At 37.2% G+C, this 7,236-nt stretch overlaps 1 long non-coding RNA gene across 1 annotated transcript; it reads left to right on the forward strand.

Moving 5' to 3' along the window:
* The first annotated feature begins 4,798 nt into the window (after window positions 1-4,798).
* On the forward strand, window positions 4,799-5,655 carry LOC115928205. Its single transcript, XR_004065940.1, has 2 exons — window positions 4,799-4,849; window positions 5,415-5,655. It is a non-coding gene; the product is annotated as an uncharacterized LOC115928205 (long non-coding RNA).
* Window positions 5,656-7,236: the final 1,581 nt, after the last annotated feature.

Consider the following 7,236-nt stretch of genomic DNA (forward strand, 5'->3'; position numbering starts at 1 on the left):
CCGCTCGACACAAACAATAATGAATCGATACACGATACACAGAGTACACGGCGCCTTTTGTCGTGATCACGTGATCACCGCGGTTGAGCCAATACGGACGCGTATAAGGTAAATATGCAAGCCTAGGGTGAATTGAAGTGAAAGGTATGACATCAAAAGGGAAAATACATTAGTGTGGGGTTATCTAAATATGACTGATTTCTCTTTCTTCCGAGTCAAATTGGAAGCTAATTAGAGCGTAATAGGAACTCGACCATTCCACTTTAGCACGACTGATAAACACTAAATGAACGAACTCTCACAAGCACCCTCTTAAGTGCAATATTTCTCTTTCAATAATTAATGATGTTTTGTTTGGGGTAACATGTTTCTTTCGTTGCTGATTCTGCTTTTCACATGTATTTATTGGTCGTGGTTGTTACATCTGTCTCAAATTCATCTAATGAAATTTCCAATATTTTTAAATGTTAATGTAATACATTACGCGAAAGCATCTTCATTTTGTATCCTTACACAAAATTTAGAATATTACCATGAATTGTATTCCCCAATATTTGCTCTATATAATATCCTAATGTTTTATATCTCTTACTATCTTGTATTTTGTTTTACTCCTCTTCTCCATCGTCCTCCCCTTCCCCTTCCCCACCTCTCTCTTCTTCTCTATCTGTCTCCCTCCTTCCCGTTCTCCTTCTTTCCCTTCCTGCAATTCTCCTCTATTTCCCATTTTCCAGACTTCCTCTAGACTGGCGCACTTCTGTCTCTATATCGTTGTTTCCTGTTCTCTCCTTTCTGTCTCGTCTCTACCCTGCTCTCTCTCTCTCTCTCTCTCACTCTCTCTCTCTTTCTCTCTCTCTCTCTCTCTCTCTCTCTCTCACTCTGTTTCTCTCATTCATATCATTCTTTGGAGAACAAAGCCATTAATCATTTAAATGGTTCTAAACAAAACTTTCCAGCTGCTTTTTAATTCTTTATTTGTGTATAATGTATATATTCATATTAATTATGAAATTGATTTATGATGCGAAAAATAGAACTTAAGGAAGCCATTGCATTTTTTTCTCATACAAAATGAAATAAAATTCCAGTCTCAGATAAATTCTCCCCACGTTTTACATTAAATCCATGCTTTAATTTTGTGCCGCATGATTACATAGAGTGCAATTTTATTCACAAATTATTTTTAATTTCACCACAAATTGTTCTCCCTTTAAATGTCATGATGTTGTGATTCCATTTGGTGTTGGGTTAAATAGAAATGTATTTTATTCATTAGTCTGTACCCCCTTGCTATTGCAATATCTTGTTCGCCTAAATATCACCAAATGCCTTTGGGATTTCACCTTCTCTCCTCTTTAATATGAAATGGAAAGAAAAATGCGGGCATTTTTTTTTTATTTCATGTATTTTTCGTGTCGTCACTTGTGGATTGAGGCTAGCCCCAGGACGACGTCGCTCTCCTTCATTAAAGGCAATTAGTAATCATGAAAAATGAAATTACCTGAGAAATAACTTGTCGATTCTTGTTTGCGCTGAGGCTTGAATGCAGCCCGTAGGGGAAAACAGAAAAAAAGACATATTTCCCCTTCTTCGATGCCATTTATGAGTCATGCATTGAAAAGGGATAAAATAGTTTGTTTTCAAACTTTTTAAAAATCGTAAAGGTGGTGTTCTAAAGAAGATCGATACAGAAAAAAGAAGTAGACATGCTTGTATATTCAATTGTTGTGAGTGATTACTTAGAATGAGTGTCATCGAATTAATAATAAGTTAGGAAAAATTCTACATCAGCAAACATAAAGGACATAAATGGTTTTCTTTAGAGAATAATTATTAAAAAAAGGTTTAATAAAGAAAAAATAGTCTCATATAATCACTTCACCTCTTTCCAATTGTAAATCAATGTTTCTAGTTATTACTCTAGTTGTGCAGGTCATTTGCTGCGCTTTTCGATATTTCATTTTGAACAGTGGTTAAAGGAGTCATGGGCGTGTCAAATATAATTGTATCACACAATCCATACCTTTCACAAGAATGAAAATCACTCATCACATTCCCAATATCAAATGAATTGGAATTCAATCAATCAATGAAAAACTCAATTACTGATTGTTTTCATAATGCCAACCAATGTCACATGTTATACGCCTTTCGCGTTTCAACATTTCTAGGCGGCGGTAGCAAGTACAAGGCCGGGGCAATATTTGCTACCTATTTTTGAACCTCATGAAATATCACACTTTGTCACCGGCAGACCGATAGAGTGTCGTTCAGGTATACTAAGAATAGAAAATGATGGCAATACCTATGACGTCGGATGAAAATGGAATTGTCGGGCAGTAAATCACAGTGTTTGTCGATGTAACATCAAACATTCTCACGCAAAAACAATTAGAGACCCATAATGATAGAAAAACGAGAAGTCACTCGCTAAGAGCATAGAATGCAAATGAATGACCAAATATAGAGTTGAATTTTTCAGGGGATCTTAAATGTTCTCATCAACAAATAATGATTAGTAGAAAGTGCGTCATGGGTTCTACGTTCTTAGACTCGTTTATTTTTGCACCAGCGAGACTAACTGAGATTGGGACCTCCTCCTCAAAAGATGCGAGCGGAATGTTTTTTCCATCTCTCTCAGTTGAGGGCCCTGTTGTCGTAATAATTTCATCTTTCATGCTTGTGACAATTTCTCGTGTATCAAATTTTGGGGTTTGTTCGTTTGGTAAACATCTGGAAGGGCGAAAATATTTTTTGAGAAAAAGGTTTGCCCTCTTTCAAAGGACGTGTATGTAATAAAACTGTCGCCTTTGGCAAGGTCGTAAAATGCATTTTCATGTAGATCTTGTTCGACGCAAAAATCAGGAAAGGAAATTGTACAAACAATATATTTCTTTTAACTTTCGACTGCATTGTGAGTGTCACGTACAATTTAGATCACAGAGAGGGAAGAATAGAAAAGGAAAGATTTGGGTTCAATGTTCCGATTCCACACCCGAAGGCGTGCAACAAGTTGTAACATTTATTGTCGTTTATCACAATAACCTTATATATAAATGATTTAGAGAAATCACTAAACATTGCTTGAATGACGATTCTGAGAAGAGAGCGTGACGGAGAGACAGAGAGATGGGAAAAAAGGAAGAGATAATACAAGTTATCGGTTTTATTTCAATAACAAAGTCAAAAGATCTAACAATGGAATACCTAGGTCCTCTGTCAGAAGAAGAGAAACGTTTCTCGACGAGAGATACGAGAACAAAAACAATATCGACGAGGAATATGAGTGATTAAGTTACCTGAATTTAGCCAAAGAGTATCCCTGACCCAAGTTTGGTTGCACGTGGAGCAGTTATATGCAAATTTATTCTATACAGAGTTACTCGTTATAAGAGAGTCGTGTGGGTAAACCTTAACATTCGAATCCCTTGTAGTCTCCATTCAACCCTCGGGGGGGGGGGGAGACAAAAACAACTAGTAACAACTAATAACAAGATTAATTCAGATAATATTCAGATATGTATATACATTGTAAACTTTTGTAACCATTGCAATTCAGTCTTTGGACTGCGAGAATGGATAATTATCAATTAAATCCTTCAATCATTCAATCATCATAAAGGACAATCCAACCTTTGTAATAAGTTCTTTTGTATGAAAAAAGACAATTAAAAGAAATAGAATGGCGAAAGTTTGAAGTAAAATCGGACTAATAATAAGAGAGCTATGAATCTTTGAAAAGTGAGATCACCCAGCGGATTGTAAGGTAGACACGGACATATCTCCCGTTTGTCGTGCACAACAAATAATTTATTTCCGCTTTCTCCGAAGTACCTTCTCCTAGACCTGGGGCCCTATTTGAAATATATATATGGATTACATATTGCTATAGTTCCTTTATAGAGAAAACACCCCCTTTCATCATACTTTTTGAAAAGAAAATACAATAAGTTACTTTGTGTGTTGATACAAAAGGAAAGTTGTCCGGCGCTTCGTAAAAGTGACATTACCGATTCACCATTATTTGAAGTTCCAATTGAAAATTCAGAACTTTCTTATATTTTGATCCATTTCATTCAAAATATCAAAAGTCTGCTTCATTAAATTTGCTTTCTTTAAGTGTAGTTGCTACGATCGAAGGTTGGATTTTTCTTTAAGTTCAGATGAAATGAGAACACCATAGTAGTGGAAAGTACGGAAGCCCATTAGTGCCACCTACGAAATAAATTTAAGAGAAATTATCTGGCGGCCGCCAGTTAATTATCTGGCGGCCGCCACTTAATTATCTGGCGGCCGCCAGTTAATTATCTGGCGGCCGCCAGATAATTATCTGTGTCTTCACGGTTGTTTCATCGCAAAGCATGCCGGGACATAATTCTAGTACATTTTTGCCTTCGCCGTGATCAGCTGTCCCGTTGCAAACAACGGGATTCTTATCGAAGCAACATCTTAATCTTGTACATAATCCGCTATTCTGCAGTGATTTTCTTTCACTCCAGTATCGTTTGTACGGAAGCCCATTAGTGCCACCTACGAAATAAATTTAAGAGAAATTATCTGGCGGCCGCCAGATAATTATCTGGCGGCCGCCAGTTAATTATCTGGCGGCCGCCAGTTAATTATCTGGCGGCCGCCAGATAATTATCTGGCGGCCGCCAGATAATTATCCGTCTCTTCACGGTTGTTTCATCGCAAAGCATGCCGGGACATAATTCTAGTACATTTTTAACTTCGCCGTGATCAGCTGTCCCGTTGCAAACAACGGGATTCTTATCGAAGCAACATCTTAATCTTGTACATAATCGGCTATTCTGCAGTGATTTTCTTTCACTCCAGTATCGTTTGTACGGTAAGAAACCAAAGTTTGTGTTTATTCATTTTTATGACGAATAAAGCTGATAATACGACGTAATGCATGAGAGTGGGCCGGGTCAAGCTTTAGTAAATGTAGGCCTAGACCTCTAGATCTAGTCCCGTATGTTTAAATGTGTGTGCATTTTAAGTAGACTGCATGATTGCCTTGTGTCTATCTTGATCTGAATATAATAGTCTATGTATTGATGAGCTCTACTTGAGGATCTACATGACAGGGGCGTATGAAGGAATTTTTCGAGGGGGGGGGGTTAAAATTTGAAAATCGTGCCGAAAATTTCACATCGACTCAGCCAGCCGGAGAATGAGAGGGGGGGGGGGGGGTCGGTTAGAGCATCTATTTTTTCCTGAAAATATTAATTTGGCAGACCGATATTTTGTTCAGTTGATGGTAAGGTCACCTTTTTGGGGTCACCCTTTTGGGGCCACCCTTTAGCACAAAAATATTTCCCCATGATCTAGTGTGATAAGGGTTCTTTTGTTACCGTTATTCTTCAGGTTACAAACTTAAATTTGATTGTCTTTTTCCTTTTATTTATCAGTTGCAGCATCATCAAACACTATATGGCCGATGAATCAGAAGATGACGTAGATGCTACGAGAGAGCTCATTTCACAATGGACAACAGAAGTGATACGTGACTTTCTACAAGGAGGGGACTCAAGCTTGGAGAAGTCATTATTTTATGGGTGTTCTCTGCCCTGACGCTGGGGGTACTGTTCAGCCATTCGAGGTAGAGAGGTAGAGAGGAACTGGACGATGGATGGATGGGGGGGGGGGGGGGGGGAAGAAAGGCATGTAGAGATGGCCGTCTACTATGTATAGAGACATTTGTGTGCTACTGGATAAGGACCCTCCATCACTAGAGGGAAGAATAATGAGAGACTACAAAGAGGGGAAGGCATTTAGTTATTTTGTCAGTTTCTGGTTAGGGAGACATTTGTTTCATCTCCTGGGAGAAAGCTGTCTGAAATTCAAAATGTATTTGATACTTGAATAAATTTAGTTCATTTTCTAGACTGGTTCATGTCAAACCATTGATTCTACTTTCTTGTGAGTATACACTGTAGTCAGAGAGAAAGAGAAGTAACACGAGTAAAGAATGAAAATTGAAAAAGAAGCCAACATTTGAACGAGGAGGAGAAAATGGAGATTACGTTGTTGCCCATCAAGTTGGAATAATTGTTCTTACTGTTTGTACATAATGGTCATATATTATAAGAACTGTATTGATCAATCTCAGGAGTCTTATACATGTAGATTGATTAATACAGTTTTGAGATGATGATGATGATCGTGATGATGAACGAGAAGGAGAAGAGGAGGAATATATCAAGAGTTGATGAAGAAAAGATTGATAGAGGGGTTATCATTACAGAGAGAGAGAAAGAGAGATAGACTAACATGAGGAAGGGAGAGCAAGAACAAGGCTATGACATAGGGGAAGAGATAGAAATCAAAATTATATTTATACAAACATTTACTAAATTAAAATAATAAATTAGAATACAAGGCGAGAGGAAAGAATGCAAACTAAAATTAAGCAAAGACCATCACGATATCGTTCACATTATAATATAAATTAAGAAAAGGTACATGGAAACATGTACATTTGTAAAATTCAATCTTTCATTCTCTTGATCTTCCTCTTCACACCTAATTCTTGCTCTCCCTGTCTATCTCTCCCACCCCTCTCCGTCTCTCTCTCTCTCTCTCTTTCTCTCCCCCTCTCTCTCTCCTTATTATCACTCTTTCTCTTTCATTAAGTGTCGACATCTCTCTCAATGCCTCTCTCTGTTTCTATGTTTCTCTTGTTAAATATTTTAAACATCAGGTCTGTCTGACCTTCCTCTCTTGAATAAATCATGAATAACTTCAACTCAGTGTCCTACATACAGTAATGATTGCTTAGTAGTCATCTACAACCCTCGCTGTGTTGTTTGATTTTATTTATAAAATAAATATAACCATGAGATCAATATCAACAGGTTTAATGCAATGCATATAAGTTGACATCCTATGAAGAAGTAGTACCAATCTCTACCAATCTCTGGTTCGTAACAAAATTAAAAAAATTAAAATATAAAAAAACCGCTACTTTTAAAGAGCTTACCACCAAAATCTCTAAGCGCTATAACAAACAAAAATAGACTGATAAACAATTACATATTAAACAAAACAAAAAAAGTGTGAATAAACCTACAAATTACAATACATATACAGTACATGTACATCAAAGTGAACAGAGCCTGGCAGCAGAGTTTTGGATTCTCTGGACTTTTGCAATGAAAAAGATCTGCCTGTATTGACTTAACACAGGGGACTTATGCTAAAAACTTATGCTAAAAGGGAAGGGGGGGGGTG

The sequence above is a fragment of the Strongylocentrotus purpuratus genome, unplaced genomic scaffold (assembly GCF_000002235.5).
Source record: "Strongylocentrotus purpuratus isolate Spur 01 unplaced genomic scaffold, Spur_5.0 spur5_scaffold_21, whole genome shotgun sequence".
In the NCBI taxonomy this organism is placed as follows: domain Eukaryota; kingdom Metazoa; phylum Echinodermata; class Echinoidea; order Camarodonta; family Strongylocentrotidae; genus Strongylocentrotus; species Strongylocentrotus purpuratus.